The sequence below is a fragment of the Hemiscyllium ocellatum genome, chromosome 31 (assembly GCF_020745735.1).
Source record: "Hemiscyllium ocellatum isolate sHemOce1 chromosome 31, sHemOce1.pat.X.cur, whole genome shotgun sequence".
In the NCBI taxonomy this organism is placed as follows: Eukaryota; Metazoa; Chordata; class Chondrichthyes; order Orectolobiformes; family Hemiscylliidae; genus Hemiscyllium; species Hemiscyllium ocellatum.
This window is the reverse complement of record NC_083431.1, coordinates 40,666,453-40,691,823: the sequence shown is the minus strand read 5'-3', so window position 1 is coordinate 40,691,823 and position 25,371 is coordinate 40,666,453.

The following is a 25,371-nucleotide window of genomic DNA, read 5'->3' as shown; positions in this document are numbered from 1 at the left end:
ACAGAGAGATGGGAGCCTGCAAAGTGGGAGAGGGAAGGAGAAACTGGTGGAGGGGAAGGGGAGGGAGAGTGGAGGAGGGTGGGATGGTGAAAAGCCAGGGGAAATCTCGTGTGTCCCAACTCTTTCCCCTCATTTCCCCTTTTCTGTCTCCTCACTTGCCCCTCCCTCCCCCTCCACCCATGAAGTTAGCATTTAATATTTCTTTTGGCATTTTCTGCCCTCCTCTTGTAAAATTGTTTGGTTTACTTCACACAGTTCGACACAAAATAATCGCTGCCACTTTCCTCCCAGGCAATAATGATCTCTGGTCTGTTCAACAAGGTTTACTCTGTAACTCAGATGAGTCAGGTGATGATCACTGGCTGTTTATTTACCCAGCAGCATGCTGACTGATTTGTACATGTATACGTTTTGGGACACAGCAGAAGCCTCAATGCATGTGATTTGGAATGGGAACACAATTTTGGTTTTCTGCCTTTCCCAGTCTGCAGACATTAAAGGTCCATTTTCATATTCCAATTCCTGTCAAAGGATAGTGATGGGAATGTAGGACATTAATGTAGAGTTGAAACTCATAATCAGATTAGCCATGGTCTTACTGACTGGTGGAACCAAATAGCCTACCTTCACTCCTAAATCTTGTGTTCTCATGTCCTAAGGCAATGTTCCCATCACGGGATGATATTCAGAAGCTGTTCGATACTGTCCACTTGCTCTCATCCTCTCATCATGAGACATCTTCTCATCCCATCAAATGCTACCAAGAGCCTCTCCAGCTGCTATCCACAGCATTCCAGCTGTTTGTTCTCAAAAACCTTGTGACTACATTCAATGAATCTACTGATGGAATAAGACCGGTTTTGTGGTGTTCCCTCACAGTTCAATAGCTCAGCAACACTTAGGATCAAGCTCAAAACAGTTTCTGTCCTGCTTCACTTGAAGACCGTTCATTCCTGCATACAGATTTTGCACCAGACTACATTAATAAATAAAGGTCCCAAATAAAACAAACCAAATACAGCTCTGGAATAACAATAAATGTTATAGATAATTTGAGTGACAGAGCTGCCTGCAAGTGCTTATTATGCAATGTGAGCTGGAGAATATGATGAGGAATGCTTTATGTTTATAGATTTGATGATCAGCCACAGTTTAAAAGCTTCTTCACACTGCAGTGTCTAATTCCTGCCATTTACATTGCATTCTTTTTTGTATTTTTTAATGGAATGCTTTCAGTTGCTGTTATTTCAATTTATTTGCCAGTTTCAAAATCTGCATCTAAGAATGAGTCTGGTAATGGAGAGGTGACGAGCACAATTGTGAAGTGCTGCAGTAATGATGGTGTTTGATTGCACAAATTACAATTTTGCATCCACAAACCAGTACAATTGTGTGAATGTGTTGTCATAGTGCACATGCCATTGCCTTGGTAATCTCTGAATGTATTTCCCAATATAAGTCCCTTGTGGGCATGACCTCCCCTCCAGCTTCCAAACACTGTCCATTGGAATCATGTTTTTTTTCTATATTATTCTACTTCAGTATTCCACACAAACATGTCCTTGCTTTCACTTTAAAGAGGTAGAAACATTGTTGCAAAACTCCTGCCTCTCAGAGTTGTTTTCAAGACTCATTGCTTTGAATTCTGATCCAATCCATGCTTCCTAATTGTCAAACTCCTCAACCTCCCAGGTTTCTCAAACCCAGGCAGAGCATAAGTTGTCATCCTTCCTGTAGGTTTATGAGGAGCAGTCATTTATTTATTCTGTAATCCTAATAAAGGTTTGCGTACAAGGAAACACCAAGTTGTCCGGTTAACACTTTGCTTATAAAATCAACAATAAATTAATGCAGCTTCTATCCATAGAAGACTCATCAGGGTATTATATACCTGTCAACTTGATTGCTAATGTATGCTTAGCAAGGCTGATCAAATACCTTTGATGGGTCCAATTACATATTCTAATACAATGCTATTTCTTCAATGCATATTCTCATGGTAACGTAATGATATGAAACATTATTATATAACATTCATTAGATAAGCCTGTTCAATATATACACATAACACCATCTATTTCTTGTACAGTCAACTGTTCAGAGAGTGGCTCTCTTTGTAATTTCACAGGTCAATTAAGAATGAATCTGGACTTCGGTATAGGCCAAATTGGGAGTGAGTGATAGATATCTTTCCTAAAAGGACATTGGTGAACCTGGTTCAATGGTTATTAGGACAATTTGGTTCATTTAATGGTCACCATTGCTGACATTAGCCTTTTATTCTGTACTTTTTATATATTTAACTCTCATAGTGTAACTGGAATTTTAGTTTTCCATGGCATGAGTCCAGTGTTAAAAAACTAGTCCAGTTTAAATAAACATTATGATGCTGTACTCAGAAAACTGGACAATTGGAAAATTGTTAAATGCCTAAGATAGACTCAGGGAAGTCCAGCACTGCTTAGCTAGTCTTCCGAGAATACGTAACGATCAACTCACTGCCTGCGTGGTCTCAATCTGCAATGTGACAACTTTTTTAAACTTTCTATTCGTATTGCAGACGTACCAAAGTGAATCTCGCCACAACTTGAATTCCAAAATTCAGACCAGTTTTTGTAGCTGGAGACATTTTGCACACATTTTCTTATCTAAGCCGCAGGAAACCTCCGTGACTTTGCACATGGCACAGGATGTGCAATTCACACAGCTGAACTGTCCTTCCTTACATGAAATTTCAGATTATTTACCTTAAGCTGGAGACTGGAATGTTAGAAGTAAAATTGCACACTAATCAGCTCTAAGGTGTCCACCTCATTGCAAGCACTCACATTGGGTGCTCACCAACAAACCAATAAGGTTACAACCTTGTTGTGATGACAATGCTTGATTTTTTTTCCCAAAATCCAGCTCTCTGCTCTCTCGCACACATAATGTTGATTTTCGGCTCCATGTTTTGTTTACATCTTATCTTCATTTCTAATGCATGTCCTTGCAAGACCACTCTCCACTCTCTCTCCCAAGTAAACGTAAGGGCCTCAGGCCCATTCTCTCTGTGTCCAGTTTCCTTGCAGGTGATATCACTGCTACTGCTGCAAGGTGACCAAGCCTGGAGATTGCCTCTGTTCAAACAGCACGATATAGAATCTGTTTGGATAGTGCCAACAAACAGAAAATTCCATACAACATGAGGAAGGAAAGTTTATGGCTGACCAAATAATGATATGGTCATAGAAGATATGGTATAAATCAGAAAATTAGTAGTGCTTGTAGCAATGGCAATAAACATAGATGATTACAATCTCATATAGACTGGGTAAATCTAATGAAAACCAAAGTTGTTGAGGAGGAATTCCTGGTAAGTATATGAGGTAGCTTTCTTAAAGTTCTCTTATTGAGGAACCAACTAGGGCCCTGATTATTTTCAATCTAATAAGCAATAAGAAAAGGCTCATTGATATTACTGTTGTATAAGTACTATTGGGGAATAGCATCTTAGAACACAGTGACATTTTCCATTAAATTTGGAAAATATGCAGTTCAATCTGAAACTAGAAGAAGTTGACTGGGATGGGTTAAAAAAGATGCATTTAAAGATTGACCTGAAATAGACAATGGTTTGTTTTTAAAGATTTAATGTTTGGTTTTCAAATCGACATATCCCTAGAAAACAAAATAACTAGCAAGAAAATCAAGACAGCCATGGCTAACAAGGGAAATTAAAGACAGTACTTGATCAGTAGTGGTGGCCTATAAGGTTGCCAAGAAATTATAAGTCTGAGGATTAGGAAAATTTTGAATTCAACAAGGGTGACACGGTGGCTCAGTGGTTAGTACTGCTGCTTCACAGCACCAGGGTCCCAGGTTCGATTCCAGCCTCGGGTGACTGTCTGTGTGGAGTTTGTACATTCTCTCTGTGTCTGCATGGGTTTCCTCCAGGTGCTTCAGTTTCCTCCCACAGTGACAAAGATGTGCAGGTTAGGTGAATTGGCCGTGCTGGGTTGCCCATGGTGTTGGGTACATTAGTCAGAGGGAAATGGATCTGGGTGAGTTACTCTTCGGAGGATCGGTGTGAACTTGTTGGGCTGAAGGGCCTGTTTCCACGCTGTAGGGAATCTCATCTAAAGGAAAACAAATAAATTGATAATAAATGTAAAATAACAAGTAATATAAAAATTGACTATAAAAGCTTCTATAGCTATGTAAAAGGAAAATAAATTAACAAAGACTAATGTAGGTGAAAGTGAGTACTGCAGATGCTGGAGATTAGAGTCAAGAGTGCGGTGGTGGAAAAGCACAGCAGGTCAAGCAGCATCGGAGATGGAGGAGAATCGACATTTTGGGCAAAAGCCCTTTATCAGGAATCAAAGACTAATGTAGGCCCATTACAGACAGAGACAGACGAATTTATAATCGGAAATAAAGAAATTGCAGAAAAGTAAATGCATGCCTTGGGCAGAATCTTATCAAGTCTGAGTGATGTGGGCTATGGTGAGATTTATGGCAGAATTGAACAAATGTTCCAGTGAAGAAGATCTCAACATTAGAAACATCTCACTCTACCTTTATGTGGTTTAGAAGTGGCATGGGAACTTCTCACAAGGCAGTGGTGAGCTGCGAATGAAGGACGATTTTTGCTTAATAAACCTTGTTGAAGACTCAACTTCTCTCATTAATATTTGGCTTATATCTTACCAAACTTACCAAATGAGCTAGACATCAACAAGTCTCAACATGGAAACCAAAGTGAGCACCCAATATATTCCGCTTGTCATTTGCTCCATAGGACCTCCAGGTTAGATACCAGACACCAATATCTCAGGGTATTCTCCACAGACACCAATCACATGTCTATGGTTATCAGCATCTGAGAATCTTCATGGCACAACTCTGATTCATTTACTGCACACTTTTGCAATTCAATGCTGCACCAGTAACTATTGATGTAAGGTTGGAATGTCAGGGATATGCCCCCAACCCATGGACTGGACCAGGTTGCACTCCAAGTCTCTTTGCTCCCTGTCAGAATATTCACTCCTTTTGACCCTATCTAGATGCTCACTGCATCCCTGCCTTGCATTACCCTCCCTTATGTATTTGTGCTTTGCTTCCTTTATCAGGTATATGTGGCTTACTTGCCTTCTTCATTCTTACAGTTTAGCTCAGACTCAAAGAAAGGAAGCTTGTCATGGTTGTCAGCAATGCTCAACTCCATGGGGTCAGCCTTCACTCAGTGGGGGTCCTATAGAATAAGAGCAGTCCCAGTACCAGTGTAGGAGCTGGGAAATGGTTCTTCAACCACTAACGGAAGGCAGAGTCAGGACACCTTCCACATAAGGGATGAGAAGCTGAACGTGAGTAGTCCTCCACCTGCTTTGAACCTTCCTGCCTATTGGAATGAGAGAGGGATGGGCGGTGGTATTAAGGGAGATGAGAGTGAGTAGCACAGATGCTTCTGTCTGAGTGGGGAGGTGGTCTGAGCGTGTGAGCAACCAGCACTGAGTGCACACAGGGTTATTGGTGTCAGGACATGGGATGGGTGACAATGACTGACAGAAGATGTGTCAGGCTTTACTGAGAGAGATAGATCATGAGCGTTGGTGAAAGATGGGTAGAATAGCACTGACCGAGCGAGCATGAGTATCAGAGAAAAGGTGATGGCAGAATAGAGAAGGCCATTGACTTTCTTTCTAAAGTGCTGTGCATTTCTCTCGACAGCTGAGACTACATTGGTCGAGGTGGCAACCTTGAACCATGTTGGGATGGCCTAGTGTCATGATATAAATGGAATCCAAGTCTAACTGCACAGCGGAGCACCAATCTCCCCCAGTCTGCCCTGTCTGAGGTAAATACCAGGTACCAAACTGAGCCATTCTGCACTGTCAGTTCTTGTCTGGGTGCACAACAGGCTTTTAAATTCCGTGCGGATACACAGGATTTCTGAGATATCCACTGAATAGTGATTTGTTGTAGGAACAGTGTGTGGGAAGATGGGACTAAAAGCAAGAGTGACCGGTGCCATCGAGGTAATGCAGGTAACTAATAAGGTATCTTTTTTAAGATGTGATGAGAAAACCTGCTAGGTATGACAACAGAAATTCCTCTAGTTGTAGCTCAGTGGTTAGCACTGCTGCCTCATAACGCCAGTGACCAAGGGCCAATTGCAGCCTCAGGCGACTGACTGTGTGGAGTTTGCATGTTCTCCCCGTGTCTGCGTGGTTTTCATCCAGGTGGTCTGGTTTCCTTCCACAGTCCATAGATGTGCAGGTTAGGTGGATTGGCCAAGCTAAATTGTTTGCAGTGTCCGGGGTTGTGCAGACTATGTAGCTTAGCTATGGGAAATGCAGGGTTGCAGGGAATCGGTAGGACGGTGGGTCAATGTCGGGAGGTCAGTTTGGACTCAATTGGCCGAATGGCCTGCTTCCACACCCGAGTGATTCTATGAACTCAGACCTAGCCAAAGACATGAGATTCAGCCCATTGTGTCCTTTTTATTCACAGAAGAAGATAAATGAAATCTTCCTGAAATAATTGAGAACCAATCTGTAGTATTGAAAAAGATTATATCAGTACACAATGTATTTTTGGGAAATTAATAGGACAGAAAGTTAACAAGGCCTGAGATCCTGAAGACTTTCACCCAAGAGTTTGAAAGAGATGATTTAAAAGGGATCTAATGAGCAACATTTCCACACAGAGGGTGGAGCGTATATGGAATGTGCTGCCAGAGGAAGTGGTGGAGGCAGGTACAGTTACAACATTTAAAAGGCATCTGGATGGGTATATCAATAGGAAGGGTTTAGAGAAATATATACCAAATACTGACAAATGGGATTAGATTAATTTGGGATATCTCATTGTCATGGACAAGTTGGACTGAGGAGTCTGCTTCCATGTTGTATATCTCTATGATTCTATTAGTTTTTTGTGGCATTGTTCAAGGTGAATCAAATGAAGGGCAGCTTCCAACGTAAGCTGAAAAATGGGACATAAGTAAATCCAAAGTGAGAGAGGAACCGGAATTTTGAGAGAGAAAATAATGTGGTGCAGGAAGAGAAAGCAAAAGACCTGAGGAAATGGGAACACGAGGAAGCTTTGAAACACTGGGGACTAGAGAGGGCCAGGATTAAAGTAGCATTCGTGTTTGGAGGTCAGGGTAAAGGCAATAGGGAGAGGTGTAAAGGGAGCGTAGGACTGCAAGTTAGCAAGCTTAATATTCACCTATTTGAAGTCTCCCATTTATACAGATATGGTTGGTATCGCTGTGATATCAGCTCTCTGTCATCGTCTCATACTATCCTGACACTAATAGAGGCCTGTAGGATGATGATTAAAGGTAGAGTCAAAAAGTGTAGTGCTGGAAAAGCACAGCAGGTCAGGCAGCATCCAAGGAGCAGAACACTCAATTTTTCAAACATAAACCCTTCCTTACGAATGATTCAAGGTAGTTCAGTGCAAGTCCTTTGCTGGATCTTTAGCAAAATAGCTAGTGAGGGCCTTAGGGTGCTTTAAGAGCTTTTAGAATGGGGTTTTGAGCTACAATGATAGCTTACTTCACCTTCAGTGTAAGACATCATATTGACAAAGGAATTATAACACACAACACAAAATAGCCACCATTCTAAGGCTTGATTGACAATTAAATTGTCTGTCAGAAACCATTAAAGAGGCTGCACTGCAGTCTACGCGGTTAGTACTTTAATTCACAGCAATCAGCAGCAAATAGCACAACCGAAGTAAACTGGGGATTTGAAGCTCTACTGTTATCCTCAGTTTTCAATGCACAAAGGCTGCTAAGGTCTGAAGGATCAGTAATAAGGGGACATGCTTTTAAATTGAAAGTCAGGAGTTTTAGTTTTAGAGTGAATTTGGGGATTTTGTTTTCATTGAGAGGGTGGTGGGGGGTCTGGAGTGTACTACCTGGGAGGAGAGTTGAGCTGGATAAGCTCACAGCCTTTCCAAGAACTTGGATGAGCACTTAAAATGTCACAACGTTCAAAGCTATGGTCCTTGTGCTGGAAGGTGGGACTAGTATAGTTTTAGCAAAGTTTGGTGATACAGACTCAATGGGCTGAAGGGCCTCTTCTGTACAGTATGATTCTATGCTTGAATATGATTTTGTAGTCACATCAGGAATATTTCTAATGCAGTTTATCGTAACTTCACTAATACCCAACCAACATTTGTTTCTAGAAATCTTTCTGAGGACATCATCCAAAGAATGAATGATTAGAGGTGTCACTAAGGTCAGAAGGAGTGCCTGGTCTTCAACAGCTGGTTAGGAAGCCATCTTTGTTGTCAGAGGAGGAGGTCCAATCAGGCAGAGACAACAGCTCCAAGAGAGACCAACAGAAGTTTAAGTTGAGCTCCTTCTGCTTTGGTAGACCCTTCCTCTCTGGGCCCCCCATTCTGAAGAAGAGTCAGATTGGACTTGAAACATTAACTCTGTTCCTCTCTCCACAGATGCTGCCAGATCTGTTGAGTTTCTCATGCACTTTCAGTTTTTGTTTCAGACAGATATGTCTGATGACCACAGCAGCCACTTAGAGCCAGTGTTCAACCTTTATTTTTGGGTCAAAGGTTTGGGCTCAAGTCCCAGCTCTCTTGGGGGTTTGTAATAACATGTCAAAACAAATTATTTACAATACATATTAATGATATGGCTGAGGAAAGCGAATATATTACAACAAAGTTGGGGAATCAGTTTAGCTCAGTTGGCTGGATTGTTGGTCTATGGAGCAGTGTGATGCCAACAGCATGGGTTCAATTCCCATCACTGGTTTGAGGTTTCCATGAAGGACTGTCCTCTTCCCTCACCTGAGGTCTGATGGCCCTCAGGTTAAATCACCGCCAATCGCTTTTCTGTCTAATTAGCGAAGCCACTATAGTCTGGTAAGACTATGGTGACACAACAACAGCTAGGTTTGTGGATGACACAAAAATAGGTTGGAATACAAATGGTGAGGATGATACAAAGAAGGATATAGACCATTTAAGTAAGTGGCAGATGGAATATAATGTGGGAAAATGTGAGGTTATGCACTTTGGCAGAAAGGATAGAGCAGCTGAATATTGGTGAAATGGACACAGACTACAGAAAGCTCCAGAACAGAGGGATTTTGGAGACCTTATCCATAAAAAGCCAACAGCCAAGTACAGTGGGTGATAGGGAAGGTGAAACGAACCTTGGTTTTTATTTTGGTGTGAACAGAATATAAAAGTGGGACGTTTGTTAAAACTATCCAAAACACTAGTCAGACTATAACTGGAATATTGTGAACAGTTTTGTGATTTTTATCTAAGGAAAGATATACTCACATTAAAGATATTCCAGAGAGTGTTTCCTTGGCTAATATCAAATATGGAAGGACTGTTTTATGAGGAGAGGTTGAGTAGAATGGGCCCCTACTCATTGGAATATAGAAGAATGTGAGGTGATCTTATTGAAACATCCAAGATTCTTAGGGTACTTTACTGGGTTGATGTGGAAAAGTTGGTTCTCCTTGTGGGAGAGTCTAGAACCAGAGAACATAATCTTAGAATAAGGCATTGCACATTTAAAACAGAATTGAGGGGGAATTTCCTCTCTTAGAGGGCAGAGAGTGTGTGGCATTCTTTATTGCAAGGGGCTCCCAAGTTTGAGTTATAAGTATATTCAAGGGTATGGAATCAAGGATCATAGGAAATAGGTAGAACGTGGAATTGAAGGCTTTTAGATAAGTTGAGATTTTATTGAAGAGTGGAGCAGATTCGATAGGGTGAATGACCTTCTTCTACTCATATGTCTTATGGTCTGAACAGGTTAATTAACATAGTATCCAACCTTTCTCCAGAATAATACTTGGCTGTTTTGTGACAGAGTTTGATAACAACACATTACTTATGAAACCATTAGATAATTGGATAATTTGTGAAAAAGGTTTTTAAAAATATCCTTTTAAGATATAGGTAATTCCAGAAGGCACATTTCTTTCCCTTCTCTGTCAGGGATTAGAAAGTGTCATTCCAGCCCAAGTCATGTGCTGGTGCACATATGGAGTCAATAGCAGGCATAGATTTTAGATCAAGCCATGATGAGAGAATAAAAAAGGTGTCTAGTCAAGGTCCAAAGCTTGAATTCAGTCCCAATGTTAAAGATATGCAGCTAAAATTAGAATTATGTCTGGTTTCAGGTACTAGATTCAGAATGTGCAATTGTCCCATGCCCAGTCCCATTGTGGCAAGCTTCATATGAATATCAGAGTGTCTGCTCATCAACACAATACATGCTGGGGATTGATTGCACATTCAACAAGGGACCTAAGAGAATTTTTGGTAAGCACAATGCTCAAATAATCTGCTTAAAGGCATCTGCTCTCTCTTCAAAGGAAAGTGCATAGGAATGATCTCAGTAAAACTTTGTTGGAGGCAAGAAAAATACAAATTGAGAGACAATCAAGAAAGAAGGCTCCCAGCTATTTAGATGTTCCCTTCTGCTTAGAAGAGAGTTGAGAGAGGATAAAGATAATGGCTGGGAATGTCTAGGCATTTTGAATGCGGAATCATAGGTAAGATGGGGTCAACTGGTAAGTAGATATTGACCCTGCCTTCTGTCAATGAGTACAATGGCCCCCCTTGCCAGGGTCCAGCCTGGCTGAATCTGGCATACTGAAAGCATACTTACCTGTCTGTGAGAGCACATAATCATTATACAACCAACTGTTTTCCCTGGAGCTGGGGCTGTTTTCCCTGGAGGGTCGAAGGCTGAGGGGTGACCTTATAGAGGTTTACAAAATTATGAGGAGCATGGATAGGATAGCTAGACAAAGTCTTTTCCCTGGGATCGGGGAGTCCAGAACTAGAGGACATAGGTTTAGGGCGAGAGGGGAAAGATATAAAAGAGATCTAAGGGGCAACTTTTTCGCGCAGAGGGTGGTGCGTGTATGGAATGAGCTGCCAGAGGATGTGGTGGAGGCTGGTACAATTGCAACATTTAAGAGGCATTTGGATGGGTATATGAATAGGAAGGGTTTGGAGGGATATGGGCCGGGTGCTGGCAAGTGGGACTAGATTGGGTTGGGATATCTGGTCATCATGGACAGGTTGGGCCGAAGGGTCTGTTTCTGTGCTCTACATCTCTATGACTCTTTGAGTCTATGGTACAGCCCTGGAAATGTGATCTCCTGTAGGTCCAAATCTCATTGATATGCATGTTGTACAGCACACTATGATCATTCTGGAAACCCCAATTGATGCTTCTAGATCTATCCTTGCTTGTGAAGCTTGTTGAGTGAAAAATGTATTTATCACATGGCTTTCAATGTCTCACTCCTGTGTATTATTCTTTAGATCCCACAATTGTGTGTCAACAATTATTTTTTTATACAGATAACTCTCATCTCCAAGGTATTACATCTATTTTATGGTGAGGAGAACGGACTGCCATAGGATGAAAGCAATCTTGTATATCTCTTGGAAACCCGTGAAAAGTTGTGTAGCCATCTCCTTGTGCTGACATTCTAATCACATGTTGAAGAAGTGAAATTCTTTCCAGTTTGTGAATACTCCTGGGAGGGTTTGTTTTTTAATTGCCACATGCCCTGATTTTTCATGCCTGTGGGACACCTCCCACCCAACCCGATGTACAAACCCAATTGCCCACTATTTTAGACCAGAACCCAGCAGAACATATAGAACTTCTCATTCTGACATGTATTTCTTTTTATACAGAGCACTGCTCCAGCCAAAAGATGACTACAGATGTGGATACAGTGACCAGCAGAATTCTGTGTAGACCTATACAATGTCATACCTTTAAAAAGGAAGACTTAAGCAAAAGGACATGCTGAAAGCCTGACTACCTGCTCCCCTCTCAGCTGGAAGCAATCTCCTGTAGACATGTTTGTGTTTTACCCTTCAAGGGACATACAATAATAAAAAGGGTTAGAAGTGGACCATAGCCTCTGGTTTATGTATGATGGTGTGACCTACTACTGTGTGGATTAAAGAGCTGTGAAGGTGACAATTTGTGACCAGCCATTAACTTCCCCGCACTATCGTTAAAGGAGAAGGATGCAGTCCCTTTCTGAGTCCAGCCATTGAAGAAAGGAACCAAGACAAAGGAATTTCAGTCAATGTGCAAATAAACCAAGGCTCTCATAATCAATTGTTCAACGACCAACATCACAGAGTTATAGAGTCTTAGAGATGTACACTATGGAAACAAATCTTTGGTCCAACTCATCCATGCCAACCAGATATCCTAAACTGATCTAGTCCCATTTGCCAGTATTTGGTTCATATCCTTATGTATGCACCCATCCAGATACCTTTTAAATGTCATTATTGCACCAGCCTCTACATGTCCCCTGGCATATTATTTCATAAACACTACACCCTTTGTAATGCTACTAGTGTCATTCACTGTAGGTCCATAAGTTCCTACTATCAACTCTTCACAAATGACTTCAGAGACTGATCCATATAGCTTTAACTTTTGTCTTTTTTTTGGGCCCCCTACTCATCTCTAATCTGTGACTGTTGGCTGTGCTACTATTTCTTCGTGCACTTACAAATGAATAACCTGGACATCCCGCTTTCCCATTTCCCCAACTACCATTCACCGTCCCTGTGATGGAGACTGCAGTTCCCACATTGGACTCTTCAGTTACCTGAGATCTCATTTCTACTGTGGAAACAAGTCATCCTGCCCAAGGCACTGCCTAAGAGAAGAAGTTGAATGGTTAACAAATTGAAACAGATGACACCACCAACCAAAGCTGCCCATTTTGTTGTTCACACAAGTTACTTTGATCTCTGTACACCAAATTTATTGCATAGACTGTACCATCAAGAAAATCATTTTTGTGCTGAGGACCTGTCACATCTTCAAGGAAGAATTCATCTCGTCTCTTGATGTGTCCTGCAGCTGAAATTCTCACACATTGCTGTCTCTGTAGTTCATTTTTTCTGCTGTTCTTATTGACTTACCCTTGGGCCTCTCTGACTCTCTGTCAGCTTGGGTTCCCACTGGCTTGAACCACAAACTGATCCTTCACATGCTTTTCATCAGTGTGTTTTCAGAGTGATTGTCTCTTCGTCATCTCTTTTGTTTTTTGTAATACTTCATCTCCTGTGGATGGGTGATTTCCTCCTGTTGCTAACTGCATATTCTGCTGTGGCCCATACCCTGTAACTCTTTCAGTTTCTGTGTGGATTTTCCCATTCCGTGGCTCAGTGCCTAAGTACACTTTGAAGTCTCACTAACCACCCCAAGCAATTACTGAACACTACTTTGGGTATTTTCCCCACATCTGGATTTGGATCACTGGTGGTTAGAAACATTAGGTTTCATCTTGAACTCTTACTGCCTCCCTCCAGTTCCTTGGATCTTACTACATACTGCCACCACGCAGTAAAGCAAGAGACACTTAAGTGAATGAACAGCAACAGGCTTTATTGAACATAACTGTATATAGAGAATGAAGGGAGAGATTACTTTACATGGGCCCCTACGGCCTCAAACTCCAATGCATGTGATCTGACATCACAATGACATGGTAAAAACAATGACTGCAGATGCTGGAAACCAGGTTCTGAAATAGAGTGGAGCTGGAAAAGCACAGCAGTTCAGGCAGCATCCGAGGACCAGTACTGCTCCTCGATGCTGCCTGAACTGCTGTGCTTTTCCAGCTCCACTCTATTCCAGAATCACAAAGACATGCCTCTATTTACATGTGCTTAGTATCTATATCCAGAGTGAAGGTACAATTCGTATTATTGTACAATTAGCAGCATTTATATTTTAAATATGCACTTATCATTTTAATTTATAAAATAGGCACAATTTTCAAAGGCAATTCAATTCTATCATGGTAAATCAGCTTTAAATTCCTCAGCAATAGATTATTTAACAGCATCTGTGAACCAATCGATTGGATAAATTTGTCATTTTTCTTGTTTCCCGCATTTGTATGGCTCCTTCTAGGTGGTTCAAGCACAGTCTAATCCTCTCATAGGTTCACCTCCATCCACTATCATTTAATCCTCTTATCCAGCTGCACCCAGCAAAGCTTAATTCCTTTAAAGACACTCATATACCTAGCACAGGTTAACTCAATTATGGACTAAATCCTGTTCAACACAATCTAACTTTAAGAATTTGGCTTTTCCTTATTTTATATTGACACATCAAACAGTAATCCCAGGGTGACATCAATCCATCTACTTGCATACAGCCAACCTGCTTGATCAAACCCTAAATGCCTTGAGCTTGACTCCTGTATCTTCCATTGCAACACTAGAATACAATAGTCCTCATACCTTTGCTATAACACACCGACCTTTCCTAGTTTTGCTCCATGGGACTTGAATATTGTGTGGAATGGATTGTGCTCTGGAGGGGAGCTTGTAGTTGATGGAATATCTTGGTGCCTCAGTCTTTCTTCATGGTAGAGATCACAGATTATGTTGAAGAAGCCTTGGCAAGTTACTGTGGTGCATTTGTAAATCGTATCGACTGTATCCTTGTAACTTTATGACATGACCATATGACTACATGCTATTCTCTTTGATCTGAAAGATAGCAGAAACCTGTTTTGTTTATTTCTGCAAAACAAGCAATAAACTTAATTATTCATCTCTACAAGTTTTCTCAGTTCATAACTTTCCTCTACAATTCCATTGTTACCCTGTATCTTACCTATCCTTAAAATCATGATACAATTTCCAGCAAAGAGACTATTGTCTAAAGTTAGTCTTGTTGGATTGCAGTTATTTCTGTATCAACTGTATTGCTTTTCTTAGCTCAGATGATTTGCTGATGTTTTTGTTGCATGTTGTACATAATCTCCTTCTCTCATACATGACGCTTTCTGCTCATGTCAAGTTATCCTAGGCTGACTGAGTTAAGATGATGTTGAAATTAATATACCATGATAGTCAGGGTTCAAAGTATAGCATTGAGGCAAAGCAGTATGCATTTAATAATGTCAAACAACTGACAGGAAGCAGTGTGATGTGTGGGATCATTAACGTTCAGAGGAGTAGACAGATGTTTTTGAGATTTGCTTGAAATATACTTGAATGTACAAGACCAATCAAAAGACAACTGAAATCTTACAATAGCCCAAAGATGTCAGCAAAACTCAGCTTGATCCCATCGTGTTCTTCAAATCAAATCAAGGATTGAGCAGTCCTTGGATGTAGGAAACTCAACAAGATGATTAAAAATCTTTTGAAAAGCAGAAGCAGCCTTATCAAAAATCTGAGGCACTCAAAAAGAGTTTTTTACATATCATTTTCTATGTTCTAAGAAACAAATAGCTACTGTTCAAAGAGCAAGATAACACCAGCTTTGATCAAACAGTTGACCAAGGCAGCTTAGCAAGTCTTGGAGTTAAGAAACACCAGATTTGGAGATTTTAAAGGTTTGTACCCAGTGGAGGAGAAGAAGAGCTGAAGGAGATTAGATGTTCTATACTTCTGAAGTTTAGGGAAGGCATGTTAACATAGGAGATAGGCAATCCAACTGACAGGATTGGATCAATTGATTAATTTTGTACCACATTTAAATAGTACAATGGAAAGTTAAAAAGTAGCAGATGCAAATCAACCAGTTTATTCAATTATTTCAATTTTTCACTGGGTTAGGTTAGTTCAAAATGATTCCCTTTATTCCCTCTCCTCATACCCCTCAATAAAGAAAGTACTGTATAGTTGATTTCCACACCGAGTAAACTAAGCAGATTGGGAAGCTTTATTGCGAATAAAACTAAAAGTGTCCAATTGTGAGTGAGAATCAAAGTATTCATCAATGGTACAGGCAAGTAATTATTACAAAAGAGAGATTAGAGTTTGGAGTTGAGAGATAGAAACTGAATTATACAGAGTGAAATGTAGTACTTGTCAATTATTGAGTCATCTAATTAGATGTTAAATGGGAGTCTTCAAGGACCATATTTAGATTTTTGGACTGAATTGTACGCACTTGACATCAAGTTTAATAATATCACAACTTTTAGCATTTGAGTTCTGTAGCAAATCTGCTGGATGTCTGGGACCACTGTGTTAGGACACTGGTAAGTGTTTGCAAAAATTATATTCTACATATGTTTGACCTGTTTCAAGCCCAACTGGATGGTGTTCAGCTTTAGTCACCAAACCATGCATACATTCCCATATGTTGAAAAAGGTGAATAGGAGAGAAAGAAGATTACACCAGCACCCATGAAATGATTGTTGCCTGTTGTTCAGAAGGTAAATGGGCAGGGTATCATTTGCCCCTTTAAAAGAAAGAATTCCCCTTCCTATTGCGCATTTGCTCCAGGAGCTACTCCACAACTGAAATGGAGATTCAGCTTTATGCTGCCTGCTGCTGTCTGTTCGGTAACATTCTTTATGAACCATCTTAGCTCTGTATACCTTCCCTTTAAAAGCTAACAGACTTCTTTTGAGTGACAGGCGACAGGGAGAATTTTCTTGCCTTTGAAATGGTCACAGTGTGATGGTAGTTGGGGTACCTGCTTTATTTCAGCTGGTGCTTCTTACCCTGACATTGATTTGTAGATGCTGCTGGTTATTTTATCTCGATTCCAAAGACTTACAAAAAAATACTCACAATGCACTTGGTGCTGAAATGCCAGCCTTTCTCCCCATGAACCTTATTTAACCCTTGCAGTGCTAGTATCAGCTGTGCACTCCATGTCTTTTCCTGCACCACCCACTGTTTCACATTGCTGTGCAAGCTTGATGATGCAAAGTTCTTGGCTTGGACTTTCACCTTTTGGAGACTGAAATGATTTTATTTTGGATGAATGTGCAAAATGTACCGACCTCCAAAATGCAATTCTAACTTCCAGCACAGACACCTTCCAGACACCATACCAACAAGCTCTGTTGGAAGTTTTGTAAAATCATGAATTTTATTCATTCACCTTGGACACTGAATCCCAATGTTCCTTGATCCGATGCTTTGGAGAAACAGTCAACGTGGTGTGAATCCTTTATCTTGGGAATGTGATTCAAGGATTCTATGCAAACAAAGCCCTTCTGGTCTCCAGACTCAGGCAGCCCAAAAAGGAGTGATCTGTTCACATTTCTTTCTCTCTCTTAGCTTTCTCCCCTCTCCCAGCATGACCCCCCCAGCTCAATTCATCTATCAGATCTCTTTTGCTTCAATCATGACCTTTAACCTTTTTGCATCTGTGGTTCATTCAACATCCTCACTGCCTCATGCAGCAACTCCACCTACAGTGCAAATACCTACTACAATAGAATTGACGCCACTGAGCTAAGGAAATCCACCTGCTTGTGAAAAATGCAAGAATCCTTCCGAATGACAGATACAAATGATTTGACCTGTTATTTTGATTGAAAATTGCCTTGTGACATGTCATGTGTAATTTCAGTTTTACTTTCAGCTGTCATTATGTGCTTTTCATTTATTGAACCTATAATATATTATTCGGAAAATAGAGTATAAATAACTGCAATTCAACCAAGGGCTCAGGAAATATCCATAAAGCATTCAGACTTCATGAATGAGTTCATCACCTCTGTGAAACCCCTGATTAAGTTGCAGCATTTTAGTCTTTGAATCCTGTTCCCTCGATATGAAGACTTTGATTTCTTTTTTTAAAATTTGAAGTGGTCTGATTGGATGATCACTGAGAAATTTGAGCTGGCTAATTATTAATCCACTGAAAGAAAGAACAACCTCCAATGCCAGAAATTGTAAAAGAGAAAATACTGAATGCTGGAATAGTATATCAGATCAGTCAGCATCTATAAGAGATGATAAATAATATGGACAAACACTTCAAAGGGAATGGAGTATAAAAGTGGGATTGTTTTGCTAAAACTATACAAGGTGTTCGTCAGATTCCTGTGAACAGTTTTGAATCTTTATCTAAGGAATGGGTATACTGGCACTGGAGGTAATCCAAAGCAGATTCATCAGGCTGATATCGATTATGGAGGGATTTCTTATGAGAAGAAGTTGAGTAGATAGGGCCTGTACTCACTGGAACACAGAAGAACTAGAGGCAACCTTATTGAAGCATCAAAGATTCTTAGAGGATTTGACAGGATAATGAGAGTTTAGGACTAGAGGGTGTGATCTCAGAAGAAGGGTTTTCACATTTAAGACTGAGAGAAGGAGAAATTCATTTCTCTCAGAGGGTTGTGAATCTGTGGAATTGTTTACCACATGGGGCTATCAAGGCTGGGTCATTAAACATAGTCAAGCTTGACATAGATTTCTAATCAAAAAGGAGTCAAGATTTATGGGAATAGAGTAGCAAAGTGGAGTTGTAGTTTATGAGAACAATCACGATCTAAATTGAATGGTGAAGCAAACTCAATGGGCTGAATGGCCTATTTCTGTTTCTATGTGTTACTGTCTAACTGCACAGCACAGCTTCCAGTCAGTTATACCCATGTTTTCTCTTTGCAGTAGCTGCCATTCTACTGAGGCTCATGTTCCAGATGCATATTTCCAGAGAGAAGATTTGCCTAAAAGTGACGGATATTTGGAGATTGTGGCTCAATATGGGAATTCCAGCTTCAAGGCCATCACCACTACCCCACACCTTTCCACATGACCTTTGATTGTGTTGGATATGTAGCTTATACTGATCTTCAAGACCTGATTCCAAAGATGCACATTCCATCACAGAGTCTCCTGTTAGAAATCCAGTTAAATCTCAACTTCTATGTCTTTACCTAGGAACATAGGAATTTGAGTTAACTATTTAGCTCCTCAAGTAAGTTGAATAGCCTACACATGTTCCTAATACTCCAACCTCCTTGAAATAAGGGCCAACATTCTAGTCACCTTCCTCATTACCTACTGCATCTGTGTGCTACCTTTCTGTGTTTTGTGTACAAGTATTCCTAAGTCCATTTATGTTTCGCCTTTCTGCATCTTTGCTCCATCTAAATAATATTCTGTTGTTTTGTTCTCCATTGAACACCTTCACATTCTCAGACATTATACTCAATTTGCTAACTTGTTGCCCATTTACAAACAGCTTACAGAGAGAGAGATCAATAGGTTAACTATCCCTCTCACAACCTGTCTTTCTGCCTTTTTAAATTGGACTACAACTTGCCTTCCTCCAAGTAATTAATATATATTATGAACAGTTGCAGTCCCAGCACTGCTCTCTGTGGAACCCCATTGGTTACGAGTTGCCAACCTAGAAAAGATTCCCTTATCCCTGTTTCCTGCCAATGAGCCAATTCTCTCCCCATAAAACGGCACATATATTTTCCTAAGGTGTGGTTCCCAGAGTTACTCATGGTACTCCAAGTCACACGGAGTTCCAAAACTCATCCCCATCTTTTTGAGAAGTTGTCATTTAATGCAAGATCTGTTTTGGTAATTATTTCACAAGTTTCTATTTGGTTTGCCTCCATAGGAATTGGTCATCTTGAGTGCTTTGAGGGAGGAGCTACTGTCAGTGCGATAGTGTAAATGGAATGAATGAATTTCTAGCATGCTCTGTGATATTTTCTAATCAACCCATTCAGATGTGCTATTACCCACCTCTGGAGAAGGTTAGATTTGAACCTAGCCTCGCATGTTCTATGATCATTAAATGATGTGCTTGGTTCCAGCTGTTATATTTTGTGATAACTGATTAGTGAATAATACAGCTAATTTGAGTTGATTCCACGAGAAACGTCAGGATTTGCTTGCCAACGTGATTAATGCTGTGTTCTTGACAAAGGATAATTCTTTTCATAGCATAAATGTGCCTTTACGAAGATAATTTTACAATCTTCTCCGGCTGTCGAGCTTTTTTATTCTTTTCTTTACTCACCTGGCTGCAGTAGAGAAGATTTGTTCTCAGTTACATTAACAACACAAACAAGCCTGAAGTGTGCTTTAGCTCTGAGTGAATTGTGAGGAAGAACATTTGTCCATTTAGAGACAAATCAGTCACTTCCCTTCATCCAGCATATTATCTATTAGATCACTAATGAAAAGACCTTGGAGAGAATTTTGGTTGTGATACTCTTCAATGTCAGGCATGTTCATTGGACACGCTAGATTGGCTGACACCTTTAGAACAAAACACAAATTGAGTTAATGATTCAAGGAGAAGAGAGCTGAAGACAAAGACTAAAAGCAAAATAGACCATTCAACCATTTCCTTGCCAGCATAGGTGGCTGTAGGTTTTACTAAATTAACAGTAAGATGAATCTATAATTAACTTTGAGATTTAATTCTCAGTTATATTCAATTAAAATTAAAATTCATATTAATGTCTTTATACGATCTTTACTTTCACCATCATATCTGAGGTGATAATCTGTTTAAAATAAACCATTTCATGCTCACATTTAAATTAAGGATGGAGGATGTCACATGAAAGGGTTGGCATGGCGATCCCCCAAGTTGCAGTGAAATTGGTCAAACCTGAATAAAAAAAGGTCACAAATAATCTATCACCAAGGAAAAAGAGTGGACTAGTTAGCCCATTGACCCTGCTTTGTGGTTCAATAAGATCATGGCCAAACTGATTTTAGCCTCAGCTCTGTATTCCCAATAATCCTTCAACCCCTTGGTAAGCAAGAATCCATCTACCAACCACTGCCTTAAAAATATTGACAGCTTTGCATCCTCTGCCTTTTGAGGAAGGGAATTCAAAAGATTCACACCCTCTTGAGAGAAAGAAAATGTTCGTCATGTGTTATAAATGTGCTACTCCTTATTTTCAAACTATGCCCCCTAATTCTGATTTGTTTGATTTGTTATTGTTATATGTACTGAGATAGAGTAAAAAAAACATTGTTTTGTACGTTATACAGACAAACCATACTTTACATAAATACATCAAAGTAATAGAACAAAATGCAGAATATACAACAGGGAAGAAGCTGTTCTTAAATCTGTTGGCATGTGTTTTTAAACTTCAATGCCTTCAGCCCAATGAAAGAAGATGGAAGAAAGTATAACCAGGGTGGGAGGGGTCATTATGTTGGCTGCTTTCCTGAGGTAGAGGGAATTGTAAACAAAGTCAATCAGAGGCAGACTGGTTTGTGGGTTGGACTGGGCTGTGTTCACAGCACCCTGTAACTTCTTGCATTCTTGGGCAGAGCAGTTGCCATACCAAGCTGTGATGCACAAGATAGGATGCTTTCTATGATGCATCAACAAAAATTGGTACGAGTCATTATGGACATGCCAAATTTCCTTGGCAAACGTGAGGACTGCAGATGCTGGAAACCAGAGTTTAGATCAGAGTTGTGCTGGAAAAGCACAGCAGGTCAGGCAGCATCCGAGGAGCAGGAAAATTGTCATTTCAGGCAAAAGCATCAGGAATAGAGACAGGGAGCCTCCACGGTGGAGAGATAAATGGGGGGGGGGGGGGGGGGGGGGGGGGGGATGGGACTGGGGAGAAGGTAGCAAAGAGTACAATAGCTGAATGGGGGTGGGGATGGAGGTGATAGGTCAGAGAGGAGGGTGGAGCAGGTAGATGGGAAGGGAGATTGACAGGTGGGACAGGTCATGAGAATGGTGCTGAGCTGGAAGTTTGGAACTGGGGTAAGGTCGGCGGATGATGTGGTTAATGCGAAGGTTGGTAGGGTGGAAAGTGAGGACAGGGGGGTTCTGTCCTTGTTACGGTTGGAGGAGTGGGGTTTGAGGGCAGAGCTGCGGGATGTGGATGAGATGCGTTGGAGGGCATCTTTAACCATGTGCGAAGGGAAATTGCGATCTCTAAAGGAGGAGGCCATCTGGTGTGTTCTGTGGTGGAACTGGTCCTCCTGGGAGCAGATATTGCGTAGGCGGAGGAATTGGGAATACAGGATGGCATTTTTGCAGGAGGTAGGGTGAGAAGAGGTGTAATCCAGGTAGCTGTGGGAGTCGGTGGATTTGTAAAAAATGTCAATGTCAAGTCGGTCATCATTAATGGAGATGGAGAGGTCCAGGAAGGGGAAGGAGGTGTCAGAGATGGTCCAGGTGAATTTAAGGTCAGGGTAGAATATGTTGGTGAAGTTGATGAACTGCTTAACCTCCTCGCGGGAGCATGAGGTGACGCCGATGCAGTCATCAATGTAGCGGAGGAAGAGGTGGAGAATGGTGCTGATGTAACTACGGAAGATGGACTGTTCTACATAGCCGACAAAAAGACAGGCATAGCTGGGGCGCCTGCAGGTGCCCATGGCAACCCCTTTGGTCTGGAGGAAGTGGGAGGATTTGAAGGAGAGATTGTTAAAGGTGAGGACCAGTTCAGCCAAACGAATGAGAGTGTCAGTGGAAAGGTACTATTGGGGACGGTGGGAGACGAAGAAACAGAGGGCTTGGAGGCCCTGGACATGGCAGATGGAGGTGTAGAGGGATTGGATGTCCATGGCCAGGAACACTCCCACGTCTTCCTCCGCTACATTGATGACTGCATTGGCACCACCTCGTGCTCCCACGAGGAGGTTAAGCAGTTCATCAACTTCACCAACACATTCCACCCCGACCTTAAATTCACCTGGACCATCTCTGACACTTTCCCCTCCTTTCCCTTCCCATCGACTCCCACAGCTACCTGGACTGCACCTCTTCCCACCCTACCTCCTTCAAAAATGCCATCCCGTACTCCCAATTCCTCAACCTCCGCCGCTCCCAGGACGACCAGTTGCACCACAGAACGCACCAGATGGCCTCTTTCTTTAGAGATCACAATTTCCCTTCTCACATGGCTAAAGATGCCCTCCAACGCACCTCATCCACATCACACACCTCCACCCTCAAACCCCACCCCTCCAACTGTAACAAGGACAGAACTCCCCAGTCCTCACTTTCCACCCTGCCAACCTTCGCATTAACCACATCATCCGTCGACATTTCCGCCATCTCCAAACGGACCCCACCTCCAGTGATATATTTCCCTCCTCACCCCTTTCTGCCTTCTGTAAAGACCGTTCCCTCCATGACTACCTGGTCAGGTCCACACCCCAACAAACCACCCTCCCGTCCTGGCACCCTCCACTGTCACTGCAGGAATTGCAAAACCTGTTCCCACACCTCCTCTCTCACCTCCATCTAAGGCCCCAAAGGAGCCTTCCACATTCATCAATGTTTCACCTGCACATCCATCAATGTCATTTATTGTATCCGTTCCTACCGATGCGATCTCCTCTACATTGGGGAGACTGGACGCCTCCTTGCAGAGCGCTTTATGGAACATCTTTGGGACACCTGCACCAATTAATTCCACCGCACCGTGGCCCAACATTTCAACTCCCCCTCCCACTCTGCCGAGGACATGCAAGTCCTGGCCCTCCTTCACCATCACTCCCTCACCTACCGACGCCTGGAGGAAGAACACTTCATCTTCTGCCTCGGAACACTTGAACCCCAGGCATCAATGTGGACTTCACCAGTTTCCTCATTTCCCCAGCCCCCACCTTAACCCAGTTCCAAGCTTCCAGCTCAGCACCATCCTCCTTACTTGTCCTACCTGCAAATCTTCCTTCTCATCTATCCACACCACCCTCCCCTCTGACCTGTCACCTCCATCCCCACCCCCATTCACCTATTGTACTCTTTGCTACCATCTCCCCAGCTCTGCCCCACCACCTCCCCCACCCCCGCCCACCTCCACCATTTATCTCTCCATTCTGGAGGCTTCCGGCCTCTGTTCCTGATGAAGGGCTTTTGCCCGATACGTTGATTTTCCTGCTCCTCAGATGCTGCCTGACCTGCTGTGCTTTTCCAGCAACACTCTGATCTAAACTATGCCAAATTTCCTCATCCCTCTGAGGAAATTGAGGTGTTGTTATGCTTTCTTGACTGTAGTGTCAATGTGGGTGGACCAGGACAAATTGTTACTGATATTTACTGCTAGGAACTTGAAGCTCTCAACAATCTCCACCTTAGCACCATTGATACAGACAGGGGTGTATCCTCCACACTGCTTCCTAAAGTTGATGATGATCTCCTTCTTTTTGCTGGCATTGAGAGGAGATTGTTATTTTTAAACCATGCCACTAAACTGTCCATTTTTTTACTGTACTCTTTCTTATCGTTCTTTGAGATCTGACCCACTATGATGGTGTCACCAGCAAACTTGTAAATGACGTTAGAGCCGAATTTGGCCACACAGTTGTGACTGTATAAGGAGTATAGTAAGGGGCTGAGTACACAGCCTTGCAAGGCACTGGAGTTGAGAATTACTGTGGACAAGGTGTTATCGCCTGTCTTTACTAATTGCAATCTGAAGGTCATGAAGTCAAGATCCAGTTACAGGGGGCAGAGCAAAGTCCTAGGTCTTGGAGTTAGGAAATGAGTTTTGTTAGAATTGTGGCATTGAAGGCAGAGCTGAAGTCAATAAATAGAAGCCTGATGTAGGTGTCTGTATTATCCAGAAGTTCCAGGGATGAGTGTGGGGAGGAGATGGTGGCTGCTGTGGACCTATTATTTTGGTAATTTTAACCAGATTCTCTTCCAAGAGGAAACATCCTTTTGACATTATTCTGGTCAAATCCCCTCAGGATCTTATGCTTCAATAGAATCACCTCTAATTCCAGATGATACAGGCCTAGCCTATCTAGTCTTTGTCCATAAGGTAATCTGCTCATTCCAGGTATTAGCTTAGTAAACTTCCTCTGAACTGCTTCCAACACATTGACATCCTTCTGTAAGTATGGTGACCAGTCCTGTACACAGTACTCTAAATGTGGTCTCACCACTGCCCTGTATAACTGAAGCATAACCTCCCTGTTCTTGCATTCAATTCCTCTTGTAATCAGCTCAAGCCGAACACGAAGTAAGTCCAGCAAAGTGAGCTGGTGTTAGCGTTCACACTGATATAAAAACATTGCTCTGGAAGAAACCCAATCCATGAATCTGGCAACGTTGGGCAGATTGAATTCATCACCTTGATGTGTTTCTATTCATTGTAACCATTTGCAGGTCATTGAGGAGACTCGTCAAATGAAACTTTTATTCAGATGCAAAGACACTATTAGGTACTTAATAACAGTTTTTAAATCATGGATCAAGTTGGCTGATATACCCCCATGCAGCTAGTAAATAATTCTGTACATTTAAAGACACTTCAGTTATTTAAGATTTTGTCACTCACACGATTAGATACTGATTAAAAGTACATTTTTGAGGGCTGAAGCTATTTTGAATTTAGTTCCCATTCTTATATAGGTAGGTGTTACAGACATTCTTTAATGCAAACAATACAAAGTGCAAATTGGTGACACTTTAATAAAGGTGACCATAAAAATAATGCAACTGAGGTTGGTTTGTCCCTGCACTCCTCAGTTGAACTTGAAGCACAGAGGTGGTAGTGCCACTATCGTTGAGCCAGGAGGCCCAGGTTAAGTCTCATTTGCTCGAGAGTTGTGTAATAACATCATTGTACAAGCTGATTATAAAA